At 35.4% G+C, this 14,163-nt stretch overlaps 1 long non-coding RNA gene across 1 annotated transcript in view; it reads right to left on the bottom strand.

Moving 5' to 3' along the window:
• Positions 1-252: 252 nt before the first annotated feature.
• LOC129152150 (uncharacterized) overlaps positions 253-14,163 on the bottom strand; it is a 36,807-nt gene continuing 22,896 nt past the window's right edge. The window contains exon 4 of the long non-coding RNA XR_008558874.1: positions 253-323. This is a non-coding gene — a long non-coding RNA (uncharacterized LOC129152150). The remainder of the gene's footprint in view (positions 324-14,163) is intronic.

The following is a 14,163-nucleotide window of genomic DNA, read 5'->3' as shown; positions in this document are numbered from 1 at the left end:
TAAACAAAAATATGTAACCTATCTAAACAAAAGTTATTGGGAGCCAAAAATTACTCAATTAAATAATCAAAAGACTGTGTGCTTTTTTACTTGGTTACTTTGATTATTTTAATGTAGCTGAAGTTCTCCTAAAACACTTTTTGGGAGCTACAAAAATATTAAGTTAAATAGTTAAAAGACTGACTTCTGCTTTAAAACGTAACATGTAATTTTAATTATTATTTCTTTCCAGTATACAGATTTAATGGAAGGCTAATATCAATTGCTTTTTTGTTTTCCACATTTTGAGGTTATGGTAAGGGGAACTTGATTTTGACATCAATCTGTAAAATAAAATAAATATGAGTAGTAAGCAAAAATCAGTTTTGAGAAAAAAAGAGTAATGAGGAGAGACTAGTCTTATCAAATATTAAAATACATTATAAAGTTATAATAATTAAAACCATGTGATACTGGCACCACATAGATTAACGAGGCAAATATGTGATCAAAATAAATTATATTTTATATAAGAATGAAATATTTGGTAATAGCAGAACATAAATCAATGGAAATGGAAAATCCTTGCAATACATAGACTGATTAAGTTTGGAAAAAATCAGTATGTAGTCATTGTACACATGTAATAAATAAGCAAAATTCAAACCATAGAGAGTGTAAAGGGACTTGTTTTTGTAGGCTTAGAATACTATAATTGCATGGTGAAAGATAAAATAGGCTTGATTATATTAAAACAATAATAAAATAAGCAAACAGTAGCCTAAGTATAATTATTTGGATATAGTAGCAGAAAGGGTTAATAGGATTATTACGTAAAGCTCATACAAGCTCATAACACTGCAACTGAAAACTAATACAGGAGATAAGAATAGAATAACATTTATCTGATATATGAGATAAGACTAAAATCACATTTTACAAAAGATGAAGCATAACACATTTGCAAACATATAAAAACATTTAGCCTTACTAATAATCAAGTGAATATACATTAACACAAAAATAAGTTATATTTAGGTTGAATTCATTATTTTTAAATTAGTGTCAATGACTTATACTCCAGCTGTTACAGATTATTTTCATTTAGATCAATTCATCCTCCAAGAGTGGGTAGAAAAGCTGGATAAAATACCTAACAAATACTGGTTCAAAGGAATTAGAGGGCTTCAAGGTGGAGAGGGCATGAGAAGCCAAGAACCCAGAGAGCAGAAAATTCAGGAGAGTTCTCACTTCCCAAACTCCTCACATGCCTGTCAGGAGTTAAAGTAAAACATCACTCGACAGGGATATGATCATCCAAAGACTCAAATTAGGTCTATGATTTTTTGTACGCACGTCTGGCATTCAGTAATTGCCCGGCATACCAGCAGACAAGATAAAATGACCAAACACAGACCCACAGGAGATCCAGGTATAGGAGTAAAAGACTTTAGATGAGAAGATAATTTCAGCAGATAACTGGAAACTATGATAAAAATCAAATGGAAATTCCAGAACTGGGAAATGAACTGATAGAAATTTTAAAAAAATAAACAAATGCAAAAACTCAATAGGTGGGTTTAAGAACAGATTAAAAAAAGTTGAAGAACAAATTAATGAAATGGAAGACAAAGCAAAAGAACATTTAATATTAATACCCAAGTCATCAAGGGTAGATAAAAAATGGTTTCTTCTTACATAAGTGGTGGCATATAAATCTATATAACACTTTTTGGAAATACTTTGGTAACATCAATAGAATATTAGACAAAAACTGGTTTATATCTTTTGACCCAATAATATTATCTCTGGGAATATATGATAAGAAAACACTTTTTAAAAAAATGTGAATTTCTTTATGTATAAAGATATTCACTACAGACTTATTTAAGATAGTAATAATTATTTGTAGACAATTTTAAGTGTTTTACTTCAATTATTGAAGTTAATCCTCTCAAAAACCCAAAAACATACGAGAAAACTAAAATATTGAGAGGTCAAATAAGTTACTCAAGATTCTATAGCTAGTGAGTAGAGGAGCATGAACCTGCTCTAGGCTGTTGGAGGTAATCTAACCAGCTAACAACTGGAGACTTGCTAAGTACTGTATACCGAGTCCATTTAATATTATGCAGGTATTAAAAGTGAGCATCATGAACACTTTTTGCAACATGGGAAATACTTCAGATACAAAGTGAAGAGAAAAAAAATCAAAATCATAGAACTATAGTAAATTTAAAAATATGCAAGTAAATATGATTGAAAGCAAATATCCTCAAAGGCTAACAACAATTATTTGAGGTTATAAGCAATATGGTATCATTTCTTCTCTTTTTCATTTTTGCAAACTTAATAAGATGTGTTTCTTATATTGAAAAAATATGTCATCCTAATAAAAGGGTAATATGCAAATTAACTGTCACTCCATCACAAATATGGCAGCACCCATTATGGTGTCACTCCGGTCACGAGCCCCAGAGTCCCGTGCACCCCTGCCCACAAAGGGAGGGCGGGCGGGGCGGGCGTTCCTCTGGCCAGAGGCCAACCGTGGCATGCAGGATGCTGGCGTCATTGCAGGCTGGGCTTAGGGACACCTCATCCCCGTGCACAAATTTTGTGCACCGAGCCTCTAGTTATCTATATATGAAAAAAACAGTAGAGTATATTGGGTAAGAGCATGGACTCCAGAACCAGAATGCTTGTATTTCCACTTATTAATGTGTGGCTTTGACCAAGGTGTTGAATGTCTATTCCTAAGTTTATTCTGTAAAATGAGGATAACATAAGACCTACTTCATAGGGTCATTGTGAGGATTAAATATGTTTAAAGTGTATTAGAACAGTGTCTGTAACTTAGAAAATATGTAAGCATGATTTAGTATTGTTATTGTTATTTTACAAACAAACCTCATTATTTTAGAGCCCCTTAGTGACTAGAGGAAAAAAAAAAAAAAAGACAATGTGCTCCAGCAGGTCCATCCATTACTAACATGTTTTGTTGCTATATATAGATCTTCCTTTGTTCTAACTATGAATTCCTCAATGCAGAGATTTCTAGGAGCCTACTTACCATTGGTTGTGGGCACTTCTGAACTCTTTCCAAGTAGCAATGACAAAAATCTTATTTTTAAGAAACTCAGTCTCTGTTTGTGTCACATCTCTGAGGACATGTCCATGAGTGATTGAAAATGCCCATAGAAGCCTTTGTCACGTTAACATCATCAGCACTAAATTAGAAAAAATACCTATCTACTTTCCCAATTTTCACGATTTTTTACTAGCTCCCTGATCTGGCAGGCTAGGAACAATAGAAAGCTGTTCAAGAAATAGGACCTTTGTTGTGACTCGATTTTTCTGAACTAAACACCTCAGGAGGCCTGAAAACGAACTTTCAGATATTTTTTTCCCCCACCTGGCCTATCCAAAGAGTTTGGAAGATTTTGGTAAAATTTTCTCATTACTTGAAACAGTTTCATTGAAATTGTAAACAACAACCACCACCACCACCACCACCACAAAAAATCTCTTAATATGCCAAGATTTATTGTTAGCTGTCTTAATTGCTAATGAAATGATAACGACCTTGTAAAAAACGCCTGCCAATTAAACTGACAGATGTTTACCAGGTAGAATATTGCAGTACCTGAAAGAGGAAAGGATGCAAATTGATATTTTATAAATGGGTGAGAACAGTCACCTTTGATGAATCTATCTGGTTTTCAGGATGCTGCAGGACCCTGCTCTGGTAAGACTTCAGGTGCAGAACCAATACATGAACCCTCCTACATGAGTTTGCCATTTCTTTAATGCTGTCTATCTTATATCTGTCTCTATGAAGATTGAGGGGGGAGTGGGTAAGAGATCAACCAAAGGACTTGTATGCATACATATAAGCATAATCAATGGACACACAGAGTAAGGGGGTGAGGGCATGTGCTGGGGGTGGGAGTGGCTGGGAAGAGGTCAATGGCGGGGGTGGTGGGGGAAGGAGACATATGTAATATGTTAAACAATAAAGAATTAAAATAAAAAATAATTCTACGACATTCATTTCCAATGTCCTTTGGTTAAACTCCCTAATAATTCTCAGCTCTGTAATAGGGTAGATGTCTAACTAATTGCTTTCATGCCTGAGTTTCCCATTTTTTCTAAAGTTTTTATTCCTTTTGAGGTTATTCATGAAAACATCTCTGGGTTTACCCACTCTCAACCCTCCTTCGTTCCAGGATTTAGCTCCAACCTTTCACACTTTCTTTTCTAATAGCCTTGTTCTAACACAATACCACTTGTTAAGACAAGACATAGTATCTATGTTACAGGCTAGCATTTCACAATTAGTGATGACTAGTCACACGAAGAACAAGGAAAGAGTATGGTAATAGTGAAATTCCTTTCTCCTTTTGGAAAAATGAGTCAAACAATTCAACCAGGAAATGGTGAATCAATGACAAATCAATAATAAAGTGAGAAACTATGTTACTAAAAGATAATTTCAATATTATTACTGTACAATGATGATCTCAAGATTATTACTATACAATTGACTAATTTTTATGTAGATAAATGCTGGACAATTACTTATTATAATAGTATAATTGGAGATGATTTTATGTGTTCGTGTTGCCACATGAAATTAAATGGAATTGGGTTTAGTCGCCTCTCTAACATGCCATCAATTTCTGAAGTTGGGCAAGTGTCTAAACAATTCTGGGCTTTAGTATCTCCACTTAAAAATGGGAGGAACAGTATTTTTCTATAACCTATGAAGGCAAAATGTCATAACATAAAATATCTGGTACCCAGCAATCACTTTAATTAATGTTAGTTCTCCCCACCCCTTTTTATGGATATCAAAAGCAAAGAGATAAAACACAACTCTGCTTTCATCTTCATTATATCCTTCATTGATTATCTTATGAATATTATCCTTGACTCAGATTATGTGAAATGTTCATTCCTCCATCTTTATTCAATTCTTGGTGCTTCGATGAGCATCTACTATGAGCTAAGTACTGAGTAGTATTGGGAGAAAAAAAGAGAGTGAAATATTGATCCTATTCTCAAAGAGATTGGAGTCTAAAAAGGGAAGTTATATATTTTTAAATGCCAGTAGACAGGCAAAATAAAGTACTACATTAGTTTATAAAGAAGGACAAATTATTTTAATTAGGATTATCAGGGAAGGCTTTATGGAGGAGGTATTATTAGATTGGGTTTTAAAGAAGGGATACAATTTGGACAGCAGAAAGAGAAGGGATATAATGAGCCAAGACTGAAGTAGTATGACTGGATGGACAAAACCATTGACCTGGAACTGAAAAGACCTGGGTCAGCATTTCCTTGGATGAACCACTTCCCTCTGGCCTTCAATCTCTTCTTTCAGGGCTCTGGAGAAGATCAAATAGGAGCTTGAATATGGAAGCCCTTTAAAAACCATGAAGGCAACCTGTAAATGAAAGTATATTTTTTACCTCCTCCCTCATATCATAAACTTCATGAGAACACTTGATAAGGCCAGTCCTGTTGGTCTTTAAAAAATGTTTGATGAAGTATATAAAAAATTACATTGTAAACCTTAAATATTTATCATTTTTATTTGTCATTTGTACCTCAATAAAGCTGAAAAAAAATGTTTGATGAAATAGTGAACCATTGAATGAATGAATCCTTGAGTGTTATGGATTGAATGTCTGTATCCTTCATATGTTGAAGACCCAGTCCTCAATGTGGTGGTATTAGGAGGTAATTAGGCCTTTGGGAGGTAGTTAGGTTTAGATAAAGTCATGAGGGTGGGGTCCCATGATGGAATTAGTGCCCGTACAAGGACAGGAAGAGATACCAGTACTTCCTCTCTCCACCATGTGAAGAAACAGTGAGAAGGTGGCCAAGAAGAGGACACTCACCGAGAACAGAAACTACTGGGACCTTGATCTTGAATTTCCCAGCCTCCAGAACTCTGAGAAATAAATGTCTGTTGTTTAAGCCACCCAGTCTATGGTGTTTTGTTAGAGAATTCTGAGCACAATAAGGCAATGAGTGAATAACTGAATGAAACAAAGCAAAGGCACAGAATAGGAAAGCAAACATTATGAACAAGGAATAAAGGGTTGTCTTTGAAAACAAGTTAACTTGTTAGTAATGCAAGACTTTGGGCCCTCAACCAGGCCCCCTCAGGGATGGGGCCAGCAATCTGTGTTTTAGCAGTCCTTCCCTAGGTCACTCTGATGCATGATAAAGTTTTGAGGTCCATGACTTTGTACTGACATGAGGTGTTTTGAAATTATTATCTGATACATTCAATGTTATTAAAGATTTTATCTATGGATGGACATAATCAAAACTATATTTCTAGGATGGTGAGGCATGAAATTATGCCCCCAAATTTTTATGACTTCAACATAGAAAGAACAATGGAAAGTATTGGAAAACACATTGTATTTGCCAAGCCCCCGAGTGGAATAGTTTGGTTTTTCCTAATCCCAGGTAATATCCTCATCAGTACCTAAGAGGCAAAGCAGAGCAGGCATTGCTCCCCGGTACTGGGGAGACTTGCTTTGTCTATAGTAATCAGATAGTGCAAAGATCGCATTGGCAGTGGTGATAGTGCAAGAAAAATGCTATTACTGCACAGGACTATGTCCACCAGGATGCAGGGGTCACACAGGATTTCATTTTGCTATTTGCCATGTTATTTATATTTTTTGCAAATTGGTTAATATATATCAGCAAGACAAGCAACATTGCTATTGAAATAAAGAAATAGTGAGTAAAGAGCTGATAAGTGATTAGCAAAGTTAGGACTACTCCGGTCAACTGTGTCACAATGTTTATAAATCACATACAAGATCATGAAAGACAAAGAAAGACCAATAACCGTCATAGTTTGGAGGAGATTAATGCACTAGATTCAATGTGGTATCATGGGATTGGACCCTGAAAAAGAAAGAAAATAATAGAGAAACTGGGGAAATCTAAATAAAGTCTGAGTATTATAGCAATGTTAATTCCTTAATTTTGATCATTATACCATGGCCACATAAAATATTAAGCTAGGTGAGGGGTATATAAAAGCTCTCTGAAATATAGTCACAGATTTCCTATAACTATACCATTATTTCAAAATAAAACTAATAAAGGAAAATAATTTGTGCGCTAGGAAATATATATATATATATATATATATATATAAATATATATATATATTTTATTCCATGGAGAAAACATGATCTGCATCCATCTGCTTCATGATATAATAGGAAGAATGATAAGAATGGTAGGAAATCATTTTCTTTTAACAGAACTTGACTTCCAAGTCTTTTATCTTTTGCAGAATAAAAACTTTTATTTTGGATATTTTAGCCTGAACATTAACTCTTTCTTTACCATCTTGTTTAACAAAATGAATTCCCTACCATGAGAGTGAATGTCTTCACTCATAAAAGAGGTTTACATAGAAAGTAGATTAACATAAATTTAAAATGTTACCTTTACTTCATGTCTATCTGAAAATGGGCTGTTCTGAGAGCTTCACCTTTTTCTAAATGGAAAAATAGCCAGGAAGTAGAATCCCTGAATGAGAAAGAGCAAATCTGCTCTAAGGCAATACTTCCTAACCTGCCATTTGTCTTGGCATCTCCTGGGGGAAGTTGTTCAAGTGCAGATTCCATGGTTGAACTTGGAGAGTATTATGCTAAGTGAAATAAGCCAGTCAGAGAAAGGCAAGTACCATACCATCTCACTTATAAATGGAATCTAATGAACAAAATAAACTGATGAACAAAATAGAAACAGAGGCATGGGTGCATGAAACAGACTGACAGATGTCAGAGGGAGGGGTTTGGGGGACTAAATGATAGCCAGAGGGAAAGAGGGGTAGGGGGAATAGAGGTGGGGGTAAGGGAGGGGGAGGGAATGGGGATGGAAAGAGACTTTGCTTGGGACTATGGGTGCAGGATGTGGTGTGTAAATTATGTTTTGTTGAGTGGTACACTTGAAACCTGCCTGGTTTCTACGAACCAATGTCAATATTTTCAATAATAAAATAAAAAAATAAAATAATAAAATAAAATAAGATGCAGATTCTGATTCAGTAGGTTTGGGGCGAGGACCCATATTCTGATTTTTCTAACAGGTTCCCCAATGTCGTCTTGCTGCTGTTCTTAGAGCGGAGGGCACTTTCTCTTCCCTGGACCAGGGGCTTAAAGACACATGGGAAATGCACAGTAGAAATCAAATAAACAAGTTAAACAAAGAAACACATTAATCAACATATGACATTATTCTACACATTGAGATGGAGTGAAAGATGGACTATCCAAGCATTCACTGGATATAAGTGAAGCTGCTTTTGGAATTTAATTTAAAGCCCCAAATAAGAGCCATTGTAACTAGTCACACCCTTTCACTTGAGAGGAGAACTTCAGCATTTTCTATTGAGGAGGAACTAAAGCTCTCGGAATTTCGGAGCTATACATGGCTCGTTTACACGAATCTCTCCCCTTCTTCTAAAGTTTCTAATGATTACGGTTTCTGAAAAACAATATATCATGTTTTCAATGCATACTCTTGGCCTAAAAATAAACACTTCCAAAATTTTAAACTAAGAAAACAGCTAATTTGCTTGTACCATAGAGACAATTCATGCCAGTGGGGAAAAAAACATAGATTTTTAGAATTTGGAACATTACAATGTGAATAAAGTGTCATGCATGGATATGTGCAATGTTCTCACACCCACATTTTTAGGAGCTTCCAAAATGTAACATGCAGAAGCACCTTCTTAGAATTTAAACCGTGAGGCCTTTTTCTAGCCTTGGCTCAGTAATCCCATAGGCACTCTGGCAATCTTATATGTGATTTATAAACACTGTGATATAATTGACCAAAGTAGACCCGACTTTGCTAATCTCTTAATTAGTTCTTTTACCCATGATTTCTTTGTTTCAGTAGCAAGGTTGCTTATCTTGCTGATATATATTATCCAATTTGCAAGAAATATATAAATAGTATGGCAACTAGCAAAATGAAATCCTCTGTGATCCCTGCATCCTGGCGGGCACAGTCCTGTGCAGTAATAGCATTTTTCTTGCACTATCACCACTGCCAACCAAACTGCTTATGCGATCTCTGGCTTTTTAAATATCTCTTTGGGGATCAATAGAGTGTTTCTTCTTTCCTAGATGCCAACTTCACCTCTTCATACTTTAAGAATACAGTATTAGTTTAAGAATATTTCAGTAATACAGTCTTAGCTTAAAGGACTATTTCGTTTAAAGCAACCTTGTAGAGATTTAGTCACCCCTGATTGATGTTAGGTGAGTAGAAAATAAAAAGTATGTTGATTTTATCCTCTGCCTTTCAGATCTTTGAAGGGGAAAGAAAAATGTATTTTAAAACTGTTTGAAAGTAATCTTAGCCTACATTGCTCCCCTGATGTTTATCTACAGAAATGGGAAAGTGTACATATCAGCTACTTTTTTAAGTACTTGTGTTCATTTTTGTCTCGAAATGAATATAATCATTAGAAATTATTGGATTGTCATTTTAATGTTTCACATGAAATAAATCTGATATGTGTATTGACAACAAAGATTTCTGAATCAAACAGGAAAGAACAAGTCATGAAACCAAGTTTGAAGTTTAAACAAGGCTGTTTCGTTCATGTATTTTCTTGGCCCTACTGGTCTGTTTTTAATTTTATTATTTGTTATTGTTGTCATTTAAAATATATGGTAAATACACTTGTCTCAAATTTTTGTGTGCAGAGGTGAATGTACAGGTAAGTCCATTTAAATAACTAATGATCATATTTCTACAGGGAAATTTCTTATTTTACATGTGGCAACTATTTCTCAATTGTTTATGCACATACAAATTTTGGCTCAATCTGAGTCTTTTTTATAAGAAAAACTGGTGAATCTGAATAAAGTGCAAAAATTATCGTTCATGCAGATATATTAATACTACTAAAGAAAGCAAGTAAATGTACTTAAAATATTTGTTTTTGATAAGAGATTTTTAAATAGGATCCTAATTAATAAACTTTGTTATTTATTACTATTATTTTTTTAGCTGCAGCTATGTTCTCTTGGACTTTTTCATTTTCAAATGTGCTTTTTGTTACAACTCACACTAAATAATGTGTGTTGTAGCCTAAATGCCCATCAGCAGATGAGTGGATTAGAAAACTATGGTACATCTACACAATGGAATACTACGCTGCTATAAAAAAGAAGGAATTCTTACCATTTGCAGCAGCATGGATAGACCTGGAGAGCATTATGTTAAGTGAAATAAGCAAGGCAATGAAAGAAAAATACCACATGATCTCACTCACTTATGGAAAATAAAGAACATAAAAAGGTAGATACAGAGGCAGTAAAGCAACGAACAGACTGTCAAATTACAGCAGGAAGGCTGGGGAGTGTTGGGGAGGGAGGGAAATAGCTCAACCAAAGGACTTGTATGCATGCATATAAGCACACCAATGGACACAGACACTGGTGGGGGTGGGATGAGGGCATGCGACAGGGGTTAGGGGAGGCTGGGGGAAGGTCAATGGGGGAAACAAAAAGGAGATATATGTACTAATATATGTAATACTTTAAACAAACAAAAAATATTAAAAAATAAAAAATAAATAAAATTAAAAAAAAGAAATTAAAAAAATGTGTGTTGTTTTGCATTTTTTATATCAGGAAGCACAATATTTAAAAATTGATCAATGTTGCAAAAAAAAAAGAGTACTAACAAAGAGAAAATGTAGCTTTATTTCATCATCTCTAAAGGTGAGCATGGTACTTTTAAAAACATAAAATGATTGTTTGAAAGTTGTTTTGATTACTATTAACTGAGATACTAAATTGACACAACAGTTGGGCAACGGATTTTGAGTTTTGAAACACAGAAACAAAACCCTTAAAATGTACATAGTGATTCATATAGAGATATTGACTTTTAGAAACTTATGCTGAGAAATTTTATGTTCACAATTAAATATAAGAATATTCATGGTGGCATGGCATTTATTGAGGGAAAATTAGAAATACCCTGATGTCCAAACACAGGCACTAATTTAATAAATTATAATACATTTGTCACAAAGAAATTAATTTACTGTCACAAAGAAATAATGCAGAAAATATCTAATGGTATGAGAAATAAGATACATTAAATGAAAAAAGTAAGTCCACATACCCCTGTGTGTGTGTGTGTGTGTGTGTGTGTGTGTATAATACATTATACAATAAAATGTTATATCTCAATAAAGCTGAAAACATGTTAACAACATCTATTTCTGTGTGTTGGGCTTATGGGATTATTTTCTTTTTTGTTTATCTATATTTTCTTTATTTAAAAAAATCAACAAATTCTATTAATACTCTCCCATTTAACTTTTGAAAATCTGATAACTTTATATAGTGATAATTCTGTAAAAGGTAGTTAATTTTTAAAATGGAAATAGATCAGATAGTTGCTCTAAAATAAAGCCCAAAAGGGTGGTATAAAATATTATAGTGACTTACTTTATTAATAGTTAAACCACAAATATTCTGATGAATTATTTCTGGGTGAGATATAAGATTACCCTGGCTCAGGGTTACATTTTCTTGGAATACCATCAAAGTCATAAGCAATTTGCACAGCTATCCTAACTTTGTATCTTAAGAAGTAGTTTTTTAACATTCCTGCTTAGATAAGATAGCTCCTGGAATCTTCCCAGTGCTCAACTATTTCTTTGATGACTCACTATAGTGGTTGATTTGTTGATATGACTGTTAAACTGGCATACATTTATTAAATGTCTATTAGGTATTTAGATATTACTAACTATTGAGCATACCAGAGTATGAGATATGGCCTCTGACCTAAAGGAGCTGCAGTATTGCTAGGGAATAAATAATATGAAAGAAACAGAAAAAAAATTTAAAGAATATAATCCAAACACTAAATTAACTGAAGGGATAAAAACCATGCATGGTATTGATAAAGACCAATACCATGAGAAATGTAGGCTGAGAGTTTGGGAAAAGGTGTAAGGAAAAGATGCGACTTGCCCTGTCTTGAGAAAGTTGAGTGGGATTTGGGCCTGAGAGGGGAGGGGGGGAATTTTTTCTTAAACTTATCTTTCTTATTGAGAGTATTACAGATGTCCCCATTTCCCCCCTTTGCTCCCCTCCACAGGGCTCCTGCTCACCCTAGGCCTTCACCGTACTATTGTCTGTGTGCATGGCTTATGCATGTATGCATATAAGTTCTTTGGTTAATCTCTTCCCGCCCCTGTTCCCCCTTCCCTCTGAGATCTGTCAGTTTCCCCCATGCTTCCATGTATCTAGACCTATTTTTTTAAAGCATATTTTTATTGATTTCAGAGAGGGAAAGGGAAAGAGAGATAGAAACATCAATAATGAGAGAGAACCATTGATTGGCTGCCCCCTGCATGCCCCACACTGGGGGGTCGAGCCTGCAACCCAGGCTTGTGTCCCAACTGGAATTGAACCATGACCTCCTGGTTCGTAGGTCGATGCTCAACCACTGAGCCATGCTGGCTGGGCTCTGGACCTATTTTGTTCATCAGTTTATTTTGTTCAGAGTGGGGGAACATTGCAGTCAGAGGAATGAAGGTCTCACATCCCTGGGGCTGACCTTGTTAGTTGTAGCTCTGTTCAGTGCAGTGTGGTCAGTCAGGGATTTGGGTGGACTAGGGCAGTGGTTGGCAAACTCATTAGTCAACAGAGCCAAATATCAACAGTACAACGATTGACATTTCTTTTGAGAGCCAAATTTTTTAAACGTAAACTTCTTCTAACGCCACTTCTTCAAAATAGACTCGCCCAGGCCGTGGTATTTTGTGGAAGAGCCACACTCAAGGGGCCAAAGAGCCGCATGTGGCTCGTGAGCTGCAGTTTGCCGACCACGGGACTAGGGCAATAAGGCTATCCGGCTGAAAGATTCCTGTGTTTCTGAAGAAGGACTATTGAGGTAAGGTGGCAGGGAACAGGTAGGATGCTTTATGGGGACCCTTCATTTAGAGCTGAGCGTTGTCTTTCCTTAGCTTCTCTGACACCATGCTGTAGTTTCCTCCCACTGCTCGATGGTTCCTTCCCTGTCTCTTTGGCTGGCTCCTGACCCCGCTCTACTTGAGCCTGGAGGATCTTAGTTTCAAGAAATAAGGAAATACATAGTAGACATCACCTTAACTAAGTGATCAAGGTTAATGTCACCGGTAATAAGACATGTACCTTTGATAACATGCACTGAGAAGGCACCTCCCCTTTGTGATATCATTCCCACTAATGCACAGCCTCAATCTGATCATGAGAAACCGCCAAACAAATGAACATTGAGGAACATTTTGCAGATTATCTGACCAGTACTCATTAAGAGTGTCAAGGTCAGGAGAGGCAATGATAAACTAAAGAACGGTTGGTTGCAGATTGGAGGAGACTAAAAAGACACAATCACTAAATACCATTTGGAATCCTGGTTCCAACCTTGGAACAGAAAAAAGGACATTAGAGGAAAAATTTAAAATCTGAATTCAGTTTGTAATTTAGTCCCACACCCAACTTACTGGTATCTCTCTTAAATTATGCATTGCTGAGTGAAAACATCTTCTTCCTTTTCTTCATCATCCAAATTATTTTACTACCTCCTAGGTTCAATTTGTTTTTGATTTTTCTATAAAGAAATCTCAATGATTCTCTCTCTTCCTTAAACTTCTACATCATTGGATTTGAACGACCCAACTAAGTAATCATTTATGCTCTACACCATGGGTTGGGAATCTATGACAGCTAAGTACATTTTGCCCACTGCCTGCTTTTGATAGTCTGAAAGCTAAGAATGGTTGGGGGGGAAATCAAAAGATGAATATTTCACAGAATATAGACAATGCACGTTTTAGTGCTCCCTTTAGTGTCCCAATAAATTTGTATTGGGACCCAGCCATGCCCTTTCATTTATGAATTGTCTGTAGCTGTTCCCATGATACAAAGACAGAGTAGTTGCCACAAAGAACACAGAGCCCACAATGAATGAACTGAATTGTTAACTTTCTGACCTTTAAAACAGATGAAGTTTGCCAATATCTGTTCTACAGGATTTCCTAATTCTATCATACATATAAATCTTGCCTCTCAAGTTTACCTGAAAACTACTTAAGTCAGGAACATTGTCATATAT

This window comes from Eptesicus fuscus, chromosome 18, assembly GCF_027574615.1.
Source record: "Eptesicus fuscus isolate TK198812 chromosome 18, DD_ASM_mEF_20220401, whole genome shotgun sequence".
Classification (NCBI taxonomy): domain Eukaryota; kingdom Metazoa; phylum Chordata; class Mammalia; order Chiroptera; family Vespertilionidae; genus Eptesicus; species Eptesicus fuscus.
This window is presented reverse-complemented; position numbering and strand designations above follow the sequence as displayed.